The following is a 12,008-nucleotide window of genomic DNA, read 5'->3' on the forward strand; positions in this document are numbered from 1 at the left end:
GATTCTGTGTCTCCCTCTCTCTCTGACCCTCCCCCACGAATGCTCTGTCTCTCTCTCTCTCTCTCTCTCAAAAATAAAAATAGACATTAAAAACATTAATATTGGCGAAGCCTAACATTTCTTCCTCTTTTCCAATCTCCCACCCCTAAAAGTAAACCCTTAGCAAATTCCAATTACGTATTTTTCTGAGCTGCAAGCTGATTACACCTGTCACATTCTCTGCTACTTGGGTCTCCACCTAGAGCTGCTGGCTTTGCTTCCACGCAAAGAGAGTTTTGCTCATAACTTGAGGATGCCAATTCGTGAGCATAGGAGTACTGCTGGGACCAAAGCATGGAGATAAATTCTATGTAATCTTTTCTTTGTCTTCTCAGACCGTCCTGCTGGAGGGGAAAAGAATACAAATAGGAACATCAAGGAAAAGATGGGTGGAAATACAGTGTGCTCAGGCAGACAGTCTCTGTCTCATTACAAATAGAATATGATTTTTTTATACTTTTTAAAATGTTTTTTATTTATCTTTGAGAGACACAGCATGAGTGGGGAAGGGCAGAGTGACAGGGAGACACAGAATCCGAAGCAGGCTCCAGGCTCTGAGCTGTCAGCACAGAGCCCAATGTGGCTCAAACTCATGAACTGTGAGATCATGACCTGAGCCGAAGTTGGATGCTTAACCGATTAAGCCACCCAGGTGGCCCCATAGAATATGATTTCTTTTAATCAAGGGAATGTAATGTTGGATGTGTACTAAACTTATTGTGGTAATCATTTTGCAACATATCGTACATCAGTTCATTATGCTGTGCGCCTTAAACTAATACAATGTCAAATGTCAATTACATCTCAATAAAACCGGGAGAAAAGTAAATTAAGACGCGGAAGGGGCGCCTGGGTGGCTCAGTCGGTTGAGCCTGTGGTCCATGAGTTCGAGCCCAGCGTCGGGCTCTGTGCTGACAGCTCAGAGTCTGGAGCCTGTTTCAGATTCTGTGTCTCCCTCTCTCTGACCCTCCCCGGTTCATGCTCTGTCTCTCTCTGTCTCAAAAGTAAATAAAGGTTAAAAAAAATTAAAAAAAAAAGAAAAAGACGCGGAAAACTTGACTTCCTGCCTCTCAATTCGCACAGTTGGTAAATGAGTGCAGTCAAGGCCACCAGACGCCTTACTTTGCCCACAGCTCTCTAAACTGCAGGTACCAGAAGCTTTGTTCTTTGCTGACTGGAATCTTTGCATGAAAGCCAGGGGTGAAGTCACCCCTCCCCCATCTGTGTCTTATTGTATCTAGGGTCGGAGCCTCCGGAGAGAAAGACCAAAGGGAAGGGGGCTGGTAGCTAGAAGGCAAACTTAACTACATTCTTTGCCCAGGAAAGCAATTTGAATAAGGTTGAGCATGCTCAGGTAGGTGTTGGAGACCTAGGAATTGTTGGGGTGGGCTGCGTGGGTGGAGGAGGGGTGTGTTACAATGCGCTAGAGTCCAGGGCTGCAAATGCAAAAGTGATTTTAGGTTTTGTTTTCCTAGGACCGCCCTCTGGGAAAGAGCTGAAAAAAAGCTAAAAATGAAAAGTATTTTTCAGACAAGATTTATTCCTCACTTTAAAGTTAGGAAACGCACGTTGGGTGACGTAATCCTTTCAGAGCACAGGTGTCCCAACTTTGCACCAGATTTTTGCTGACCTGTCACGAAAAAGAGGAAGTGACAATCATCAGGAGGATGAATATTGACTTCACTGCTCCTCAGTTTAATGTATACATCAAACATGGAATTAATTTCTCACGGACGGGATCGTCGGATTTATTATTGATGCATCATTGTTTTTACCCTGCACCCATTGTCCATTTGAGTTGACTTGGATGTATCCAAACTGATAGGCATTCACCTGTTTTCTTTTCACTTAATTCTCACGTATGTTTCTGCTCCTATTTTCTCTTTACGTTCTTTCACTCTGGCTAATAAACCCATTCTATAAGTAAGTAACTGTTTCTTGCCTACATACGTACAGACATAGTGTATGTATTTATTTACTTCTTATTCAACTAATAATTCATGAGTGCCTATCATGTGCTAGAGAGAAAAGAAATAATTAAACATCATCTTAATTTTGAGGAGGTAATAGTTTAGTAGAGTAGATCAAAACAGACCAAAAAAAAAAAAAAAGAAGAAAGAAAGAAAAAAAAAAATCCTGGGATGAATATTGAAAAGAAAAATAAATCCAAAAATGATGTATGTACTGGATGCTAAGGGGGCCCAAACAAGAGAAGGTGTGGTTGGGGAGGAGAATCCGCAAAGCCTTCTTGGAGGATTTTCTGTTGAACCGAGATGGAAAATTGTTGAGAGAATAGGGGAGGGAATTCTAGAAAATGAACACTTTTGGCAAAGAATCATTATTATTTTAGAAAAATAATGGATGGTTAGGAAGAATTATTATTATTATTTTAGAGAAAATAACGGGTCATTGGAAAATAGGGACAAGAGACCTGGCAGGTAATGAAGTGACCACAGGTAGCAAAAAAAATTTTTTTTAATATATTTATTTATTTTGGGGAGAATGCAAGCAGGGGAGGGGCAGGAAGAGGGGCACCGAGGATCTTCGTGATGACAGGCTGACAGAAATGAACCTGGTGGGGGCTCAAACTCACGCACTGAGAGATCATGACCTGAGCCGAAGTTGGACTCCTAACTGACTGAGCCACCCAGCCGCCCCAAGAAACTGTAAGTTTTGACTTAAATCTTCTTTCTTTAGTTTATGCTCTGTTGGTGTCCTACCTAATGGCCTGATGGTTCTCTCTCTGTCTCCTTTCTGATTCTTCTCATCTCCTTTCATCTAAAGGTTAGAGGGTACCAAAGCTTAGTTCTCAAACCTCTTTTCTATCTTGACTCACTATAGTGGTGATCTTATCCTGTCTTATTACTTTCAATACCGTCTATATGCCTTTGACCTTCAAATGTACATCTTTATCCTAGACCTAGTCCCCAAACTCAATCTCGTATATTCAACTGCCTACCTAACATCCCCACTGGGGTTTCTATAAGGCGTCACAAAATTAATATTACAAAAACCAAACTCCCAATATTCCTCTTTAGACAGGCTCCTCCTACGGTCTCCGTCTCAGTGTATAACAATTCCATCTTTTCAGTTCAGGCCAAAACCTTAAGGCCATCTCTGTTGATGGTGCCTTCAAAATACATGTAGAACCCAATGTCTTCTTTCTTTTAATTTTTGTGTCTTCCAATGTTTCTTTCTTCAATGGTTGGAGTATTTTTTTTTTTTAATATTTGTTTATTTTTGAGGGACAAAGGGAGAGAGAGAGAGAGCAGGAGGGCGTGACGGAGGGGCAGAGAGAGAGGGAGGCAGAGGATCAGAAGCAGGCGAAGGGGGTTCTGTGCTGACGGCAGCGAGCCCCATGTTGGGGCTCATAGTCACAAACCACAACCATGAGATCGTGACCTGAGCCCGAGTCAGACGCTTAACCAACTGAGCCGCTCAGGTGCCCCTGTGGGAGTGAATTTTGATCATCACATGGGCCAGGGCTTAGAGAGCCAGCAGAGCAGCAAGAAATGGTTATTTATTTTATTTTTATGTATTTGTTATTTTTATTTACTTTATAGCCCATGGTGGGGCTTGAACTCACAAACCCTGAGATCATGACCCGAGTCGGAATCAAGAGTCTGATGCTTAACATTCTCAGCTACCCAAGGTGCCCCATGGTTATGTTCTTTTAAAGAACATGTATTTACTGGTTATTGCCTGTGTCACAAGAGAGCCAGGGGCTTGAAATTACGTGTGTCCAAGCTGCATTTGACCTTTTCTAAACTATCTCCCAGGTTACCAGTCTATCCAAACCACCATCTGTCCCTTGGATGATTCCAATAGCTTCCCACCTGGTCTCTATGTTTGCACCCTAGCCTTCCTATTATCTAGTCTTCAACATATTGTCCAGAATGAATTTTTGTTAAGACAAGTCATATCAAGCTATTCCTTTGCTTAAAATCCCCGTTCGGTGTTATCACATTTACAGTCACAAATTGAGGTCCTGGATTAACGTGAACCTCTTCTGGCCTTGTAAGACTCTGTCCTGTCACCTTGTGTTCTCCACCCTCCTAGCTGGCCTCCTAACTGATCCTGGAACAAGCCAGGAAATCTCCAGAATCAGGGCTTTTGCTATCATTCTTATCTCTCCCGATCGGTTCTTCCCCTAGAAATCTAAGCAGCTTGATCTCTCCACTCCTTTACCTCCTTAACATTACCTTCTCAAAAATGTCCCGCACTCCCTATCATTTTCCACTTGGTGTTTCTTTTTGTTTCACTATTATTATTTTTTAATGTTTATTTATTTTTGACAGAGAGAGAGAGAGAGAGAGAGACAGAGATGGAGACAGAGCATGAGTGGGGGAGGGGCAGAGAGAGAGGGAGACACAGAATTCGAAGCAGGCTCCAGGCTCTGAGCTGTCAGCACAGAGCCTGACGCCGGGCTCAAACTCACAGACCTCAGAGATCATGACCTGAGCTAAAGTCAGATGCTCAACCGACTGAGCCAACCAGGCGCCCCTCCACTTGCTTTTTCTTCAGACCTCCTGTCACCATCTGACACAATATATATTTGCTCTATCCTCATCTGTCTATATCATCTCTTCATCTATCTATCATCTTCTATTTCCCTACAACTAAAATATAAGCTAAGGGGTACTTGGCTGGCTCAGTCAGAAGAGCGTGTGACTCTTGATCTCAGGGTCATGGGTTCAAGCCCCACGTTGTGTGTAGAGATGAGTAAAATAAAAAAAAAAAAATAAACTTCTAAAACATTGTTAAAATATAACTACGTGATGGGGCCCTTGGCTGGCTCAGTCAGGAGGAGCATGTGACTCTTGATCTTGGGGTTGTGAGTTTGAGCCCCATGTTGGGTGTAGAGATTACTTGAATATAAATAAAAACTTTTTAAAAATCCTAAAAATATGGCGCCTGGGTGGCTCAGTCAGCTAAGCGTCTGACTTTGGCTCAGGTTATGATCTCACGGTTTGTGGGTTCGAGCCCCACACCGGGCTCTGTGCGGTCAGCATTGGAGCTGCTTCAGATCCTCTGTCCTCCTCTCTCTGTCCCCCCCTCTCTCTGCCCCTCCCCTGCTGGTTCTTTCTTTTTCTGTCTCAAAATAAATACACTTTAAAAAATGTAAAAAACAAAAAAGTTTTTTTTAATCTTAAAAAATAAAATATAAGCCATGTGACGGCAGTTATTTGAATTTTTGCCAGTTTTGTTCCGTGTAGTATTCCAGCCCTAGAAGAGTGTGGCTGTCCTCATCAGCATCACTTGTGAGCTTGTTAGGGACACAAATGGGTGGGCTTAGCACAGAACTCCAGAATAGGAATCTGTGGTGGAGGGGACTGGGAATCTGTTTAAAAAGTTCTCCAGGTGATCCTTTAGTATGCCATTGTTTTGAGAAGTACTATCTAGAAAAGTACCAGGAAAATAATAGATATTCAGTCATTATTTGTTGATGAAGGAATGGGTTTAAAGGAGACCTAGGGCTTTGTAAGCAAATAGAGGGCAGGAGGCATTTCCTTATATTTAAATATTAAGCTGCATTTCAATTAATAATCTTTAAAAAGCAACAATGCTCTTTGCCTCAAGTCTCCTAAACTGTATTCAGTGAGCCTGAAGCTCTTCTAAAAGAGTCAACCTTAATTTGCAACAAACAATCCATCTTTCTGGCTCCTCTGGGAGATAGATGACCCTCAATTTACCTGTGTTATCAGGATGAACCACACCACCAAAGCTGCTGGTTTAGAGATAGCTAGGAGAGCAAAACCACACTTTTTTCCCCTAAAAGAAACTTACTATGAAAAACTTCACACTTTTTAAAAAAAAATGTTTTTTATTTATTTTTAAGAGAGAGGGAGAGAGAGCAGGGGAGGGGCAGAGAGAGAGGGAGACATAGAATCTGATGCAGGCTCCAGGCTCTGAGCTGTCCGTACAGAGCCCGCTGTGGGGCTCGAACTCACGCACTGTGAGATCATGACCTGAGCCGAAGTCAGACACTTAAGTGACTGAGCCACCCAGGCGCCCCGAAAACCTTCACACTTACATGGTGGATAATATGATCAACCTTGATAATATATCTGTCATCCACTTCAAGTAATTCATGGCCACTTTATTTCATCCAGTGACTTTACCGTGAGCACAAGTTTCAAAGTTCCGTAAAAATTCACCCAATAGGGGCACCTGGCTGGCTCAGCCGCTAGAGCACGTGACTCTTGATCTCAGGGTTGTAAGTTTGAGCCCCGTGTAGGGTGGAGAGATTACTTAAAAATTAACATCCTTTAAAAAAAAAAAAGTTTATTTATTTTTGAGAGAGAGCATGAGCTTGATCAGGGGAGGGGCAGAGAGAACCCCAAGCAGGCTCCGCACTGTCAGCACAGAGCCCGACGCAGGATCTCACAAACCAAACCGCAGGATCAAGAATCGGCCATTCAACCGACACAGGCACGCAGGGGCTGCCCCCCACCCCCAATCTTAAAAGAAAATTCACCCTACAAAATAGGTGAGATATCACTGACTCCTTTTTCCACCACCCAAACTTCTATTCAGTCAGTCAATAACTATGTCAAGGTCACTTATTCACGCTGCCATCTTAATGGCCTCACTTGACCCTTGTCCAAGCACCGTCTCTTGCCCCCATCTCTGTACGCCTCCAGTGAACCTTCCACACGCTGAGCCAACTCTGTGCCGGGGTGATTTACTTTCCATTCAGCCTTACTGTCCCTCTGCTTAAGTGTTGGCTAAGGAAGCACGCAGTCATCACTCTGCCTGCCTCTCAAGCCAGTTCCAAGCCTTGGCAAATTGTTCTACCCAAGCAATCCCCTCTACTCTGAATGCTTCCCTCCGGCTCTTTGTTTGGTTCGTGTTTTTAGGGTTTTTTTCTTAAGCTTTTTTTTTTTTTTTCCTGCCTTATCTTTTTTTTTTTTTTAATTAAAAAAAAGTTTTTAATGTTTATTTATTTTTGAGAGAAAGAGAGTGAGCAGGAGAGGGGCAGACACAGAAGCCAAAACAGGCTCCAGGCTCGGGGCTGTCAGCACAGAGACGGACATGGGGCTCGAACTCATGAACCATGAGATGATGGCCCGAACCAAAGTCAGAGGCTTAACTGACGGAGCCACCCAGGCACCTCTTCCTTGGTTATCTTTTAAGACACAGATCGGGCATCACCTTCCACCGTCCCCTTCTCTGGGTGAATTAGATGTCTCTCTTCTGTACCTCAATCTTCCCACAGCAGTGGTCACTGCATTTTAGTTGTTATGTTAGGAATAATAATAACTGGCGGGAATAATAACTCTTTAAGGGCCTGGTTTATTTCTAGAACCTAATGCAATGCTACTCCAAGTATAGTCCTTTTTGGCAACATCAGCATCACCTAAGCGCTTGTTAGAAGTCAAAATCAGGGGCGCCTGGGTGGCTCAGTCGGTTGAGCGTCTGACTTCGGCTCAGGTCATGATCTCGAGGTCCGTGGGTTCGAGCCCCGCGTCGGGCTCTGGGCTGATGGCTCCGAGCCTGGAGCCTGCTTCGGATTCTGTGTCTCCCTCTCTCTCTGCCCCTCCCCCGTTCATGCTCTGTCTCTCTCGGTCTCAAAAATAAAAAAAACTTTAAAAAATATTAAAAAAAAAAAGAAGTCAAAATTATTGGGGCGCCCGGGTGGCTCAGTGGGTTGAGCGTCCGACTTTGGCTCAGGTCATGATCTCACGGTTCGTGAGTTCAAGCCGCACGTCAGGCTCTGTGCTGACAGCTCAGAGCCTGGAACCTGCTTCGGATTCGGATTCTGTGTCTCCCTCTCCCTCTGCCCCTCCCCCGCTCATGCTCTGTCTCTCCCTCTGTCAAAAATAAATAAACATAAAAAAAAAAATTAAAAGAAAAAGTCAAAATTATGGGCTCCATGTTATCCCAGACTTACTGAGTCAGCATCTCGGGGAGTGGGACCCAAGAATCTGGCTTTTATTTTATTTTGTTTTATTTTTAGTGTGTGTTTATTTTGAGAGAGAGAGTGTGTGCACACTAGTCAGGGGAGGGACAGAAAGAGAGAGAGAGAGAATCCCAAGCAGGCTCTGGGCACTGTCGGCACTGAGCCGGACATGGGCTCCATCTCACGGAACTGTGGGGTCAAGACTTGAGCTGAAATCAAGAGTCAGACACTTAACTTACTGAGCCACCCAGGTCCCCCAAGAATCTGTTTTTCAGGAATCTGTAATTCTTGTGCATCCAGTAGTTTGAGAACCAGTGCTCTAGAATACAGTGCGTAGCAGTAGCAAAAAAATCTCAATACATATGGTTTTAAATCTTTTTTTTTTTAATGTTTAGTTTTGAGAGAGAGAAAGAGAGAGGGAGAGAAAGCTGGGGAGGGACAGAGAAAGAGGGGGACAGATCTGACACCGGGTCTACTTCACAGCGGCAAGCCCAACGCAGGGCAATGCAGAGCTCGAACTCACGAACTGAGATCATGACCTGAGCCGAAGTTGGAGGCTCAGCCAACTGAGCCACCCAGGATCCCTTCAATACATCTGTATTGAATTAATGAATCAGCTCATGTGGTTAAAACACTGATATTCAGAAAACTGGAGAATTACAAGAACTCTCAAAGAAAAAAAAAAATCCCCCCCCCCAACCCAACCATCTTCTTCCCTGTGGCTCTGTTTTGCATTTGTCAGAGTTTACTCTAACTAAAGGCTTTTAATATTTAAGAACTGAATTCCTAGGTGTAGCGAATTCTAAGGTGTCCCTGTGGAGACCTCTCAAGGGTAAACTGAATTGGCAAAGAGCCTTGACCCTGAACCACACTACGGATGTCGAGGCTACTCCCTGTTTCCCACCCTACCCTCAGGGGATCTTGACCCAATGTAAAAAGGGAATCCTTTCTAGTCCCTAGCGGGGCTAGCCCCCAGGGAGAGGAGACATACCTAAGAATGTCCAGCAAAACTTTTCCGAGCATAAAATTGCTCTGGAACAAGCCCGGAAGAGAAGTGTGCTTCTCGATTTCTCAGTAGGTGTGAGAGAATGAGGAAGAAGAAGAACTTGGAAAAAGTAGGTGGTGGGAGGGGCTGGGGGGAGAATAAAGGGAAAAATCTAACACCTTGCCAGTTGCTCTAATTTGCTGGTAGTGGGATTAGATAAAGCTGTTAACTCTCAAAATACCACATCTAAATAGTTGACTCAGAATATCTCTGGATACCAGAGTATTCTAATATTATAAAAGGACTAGAGGAAGAGGTAACAAGAGCATCCTGCCTTCCAGGAGAAAGTAAGTTTAATTGTGAAAAATGAGTTCAAGGTTAAGGCAACTAGTTTGATGTTGAGAAAGGAATTCAAATTTTAAGGAAGCATTTAAGGAAGCATTTGTTGAATGCACTAGAAAGGGTTAGGGCAAAATGAAACAAAGATTTTTCTTTTCTTTTTTTTTTTTTTTTTAAATTAATACTGAGAAATTACTTGCATAGAATGAACAAATCTCAAGTTGTACAGCTTGGTGAATTTTTTTTACTTATGTATACAGATCAAGTTACAACCACCCAAATGAAGACAGAAGCCTTCTAGCACCCCAGGAGGCCGGCTTGCATTTTTGTTAAAGGCTCAGAATCTCAAAATCCAATGTCTCTCAGACCTTTGTCAACTTCTTTTGTGTTTTAGATATAAGGTAAGACAGCCTGAATTTTTAAAAAATTTTTAAAAATGTTTATTTTTGAGAGAGAGAGAGAGCAGGGGAGGGGCAGAGAGAGAGAGGGAGACACAGAATCCTAAGCAAACTCCAGGCTCTGAGCTGTCAGCACAGAGCCCAGAGCCTGAAAACAGGCTCAAACCCACAAACCATGAGAACATGACCTGAGCCTAGTCGGAGGCTTAACTGACTGAAATTCTGTTCAGGCGCCCCTGAATTTTTTTTCTGAAGTAGGCTCCACACCCAACTCAACTGACTGAGCCAGCCTGGCACCCCCACTAGCCTGAATTTGAATCCCCATTCTACCCACTAGCTATGTGACAAGGTTCACATTTCTGTGCCTCAGTTTCCTTCCTATGAATAACAAAGAGTGAGATAATACAAACTGATCAGATTTGGACGCGGTATTTTGGAAGTGCTCCGTAAGTGTTAGCTCTTATTATTTTCTCTATGCAAGCTATATTTTAGGGAATCCATGAATTCATTCACCCAACAAATACCTATTAGCATCTCTGAAATGTCAAGTGCTAGGAAAAAGAAATGAGTTAGCGTGCTTCCTGTACCAAAGTACTTTATAGCGTAGTATGGAAAAGAAGCCATGCGAACGAATGCGTGCATGAAGATATTGTGAAACTGGGGTATGAATATGGGGTAGGCAGAAGGAGTACAAAGGAGGGACTTCTGTGCTGGAGGGAAATGAATTAAGAATGTCATTATACCTGGCGTCAGCTGGCTCAGGGTCGGGCCAAGATGTGGTGTGTGCAGAGCCTCTGAGGCAAGTCCTGGGCCTTAGCTTCCCACTGCTGACCCTCCAGCCGCCTTTCCTCTGTCCTCACTTCATGGGGAAACCACTCGTCATGTTTGTCTTGGGCAGTCCCAGCACTGGCAAGGGGACCCAGTGTGCATCGTAGAGAAAATGAGCTACACATACCTGTTTGCAGGAGAACTTCTTCGTGATGAAAGTAAGAGCCCAGATTCACGGGATGGTGGACTCACTGAAAAGTGCATTGAAGATGAAAATACCGTGGGGCACCTGGGTGAAGTCGGTTAAGGTCCGACGTCAGCTCAGGTTATGATCTCACGGTTCGTGGGATCATGTCTCTCTTCGGGCTCTGTGCTGATGTCTCAGAGCCTGGAGCCAGCTTCAGATTCTGTGCCTCCCTCTCTGTCTCTCCCCTCTGTCCTCAGAGCTTGTGCTCTGTCTCTCAAAAGTAAATAAACCTTAAAAAAAAAAAAAAGATGGAAAGATTGTGCCAGTTGAGATAACCATCAGTTTGTCAAAGAAGAAAATGGATCAGACAATGGCTGCCAATGCTCAAAAGAATGGATTCTTGATTGATGGGTTTCCAAGGAATCAAGACAACCTTTAAGGTTGGAACAAGACCATGGATAGGCAGGCAGATGGATCTTTCGTTCTGTCTTTTGACTGTAATAGTGAGATCTGTATTGAACAATGTCTTGAGAGGGGAAAGGGTAGTGGTAGAAGCGATGACAACAAAGAGAGCTTGGGACAGAGAATTCAGACCTATCTTCAGTCAACAAAGCCAATCATTGACTGATACGAAGAGATGGGGAAAGTTGAAAAAAATAGATTCCTCTGGCCTGGATGACTCAGTCGGTTGAGCATCTGACTCTTGATTTTGACTTAGCTCGTGATTCCTCCATTCATGAGTTCAAGTCCCACGTTGGGGCTCTGCGCTGACAGTGCAAAGCCTGCTTGGGATCCTCCCTCTTACCTCTCTCTCTGTCCCTCCCCCACTCACACACGCTCTCTGTCTCCCAAGATAAATCAATAAAATTTTAAAAACAACAACAAAAAAAGAAAATAGATGCCCTAAGTCTGTTGATGAAGTTTTCGATGGAGTTGTGAAGATTTTTTTTTTATAATTTTTTTTCACGTTTATTTTCTAGAGAAAGAGAGAGAGAGAGACAGAGCGTGAGGGGGGGATGGGCAGAGAGAGAGGGAGACACAGAATCTGAAGCAGGCTCCAGGCTCTGAGCTGTCAGCACAGAACCCAATGTGGGCTCAAACCCATGAACCGTGAGATCATGACCTGAGCGGAAGTAGATGCTCAACTGACTGAGCCACCCAGGTGCCCCGGAAATTGTGAAGATTTTTGACAAAGAAGGCTGACTCTAAACCTGAAAGCATCCTTGAAATCATGCTTGAATATTGCTTTGATAGCTGCTATTACAGCCCCCTTTGAAGGCAGTTTTAATCTTTCATAATTACCTCTTAGAAAGTATGTAGTACTTTCTAAAGTATGTAGCTAGAAAGTATGTAGTAAGACAAATTAAATTAAAAAAAATTTTTTAATGT

The 12,008-nt window shown here is 43.5% G+C and overlaps 1 non-coding gene across 1 annotated transcript; it reads left to right on the forward strand.

Moving 5' to 3' along the window:
• The first annotated feature begins 7,431 nt into the window (after positions 1-7,431).
• On the forward strand, positions 7,432-7,516 carry TRNAR-UCG (transfer RNA arginine (anticodon UCG)). Its single transcript has one exon. It is a non-coding gene; the product is annotated as a tRNA-Arg (tRNA).
• The last annotated feature ends 4,492 nt before the right edge of the window (positions 7,517-12,008 follow it).

Source organism: Panthera uncia, chromosome B4 (genome assembly GCF_023721935.1).
Source record: "Panthera uncia isolate 11264 chromosome B4, Puncia_PCG_1.0, whole genome shotgun sequence".
Lineage (NCBI taxonomy): Eukaryota > Metazoa > Chordata > Mammalia > Carnivora > Felidae > Panthera > Panthera uncia.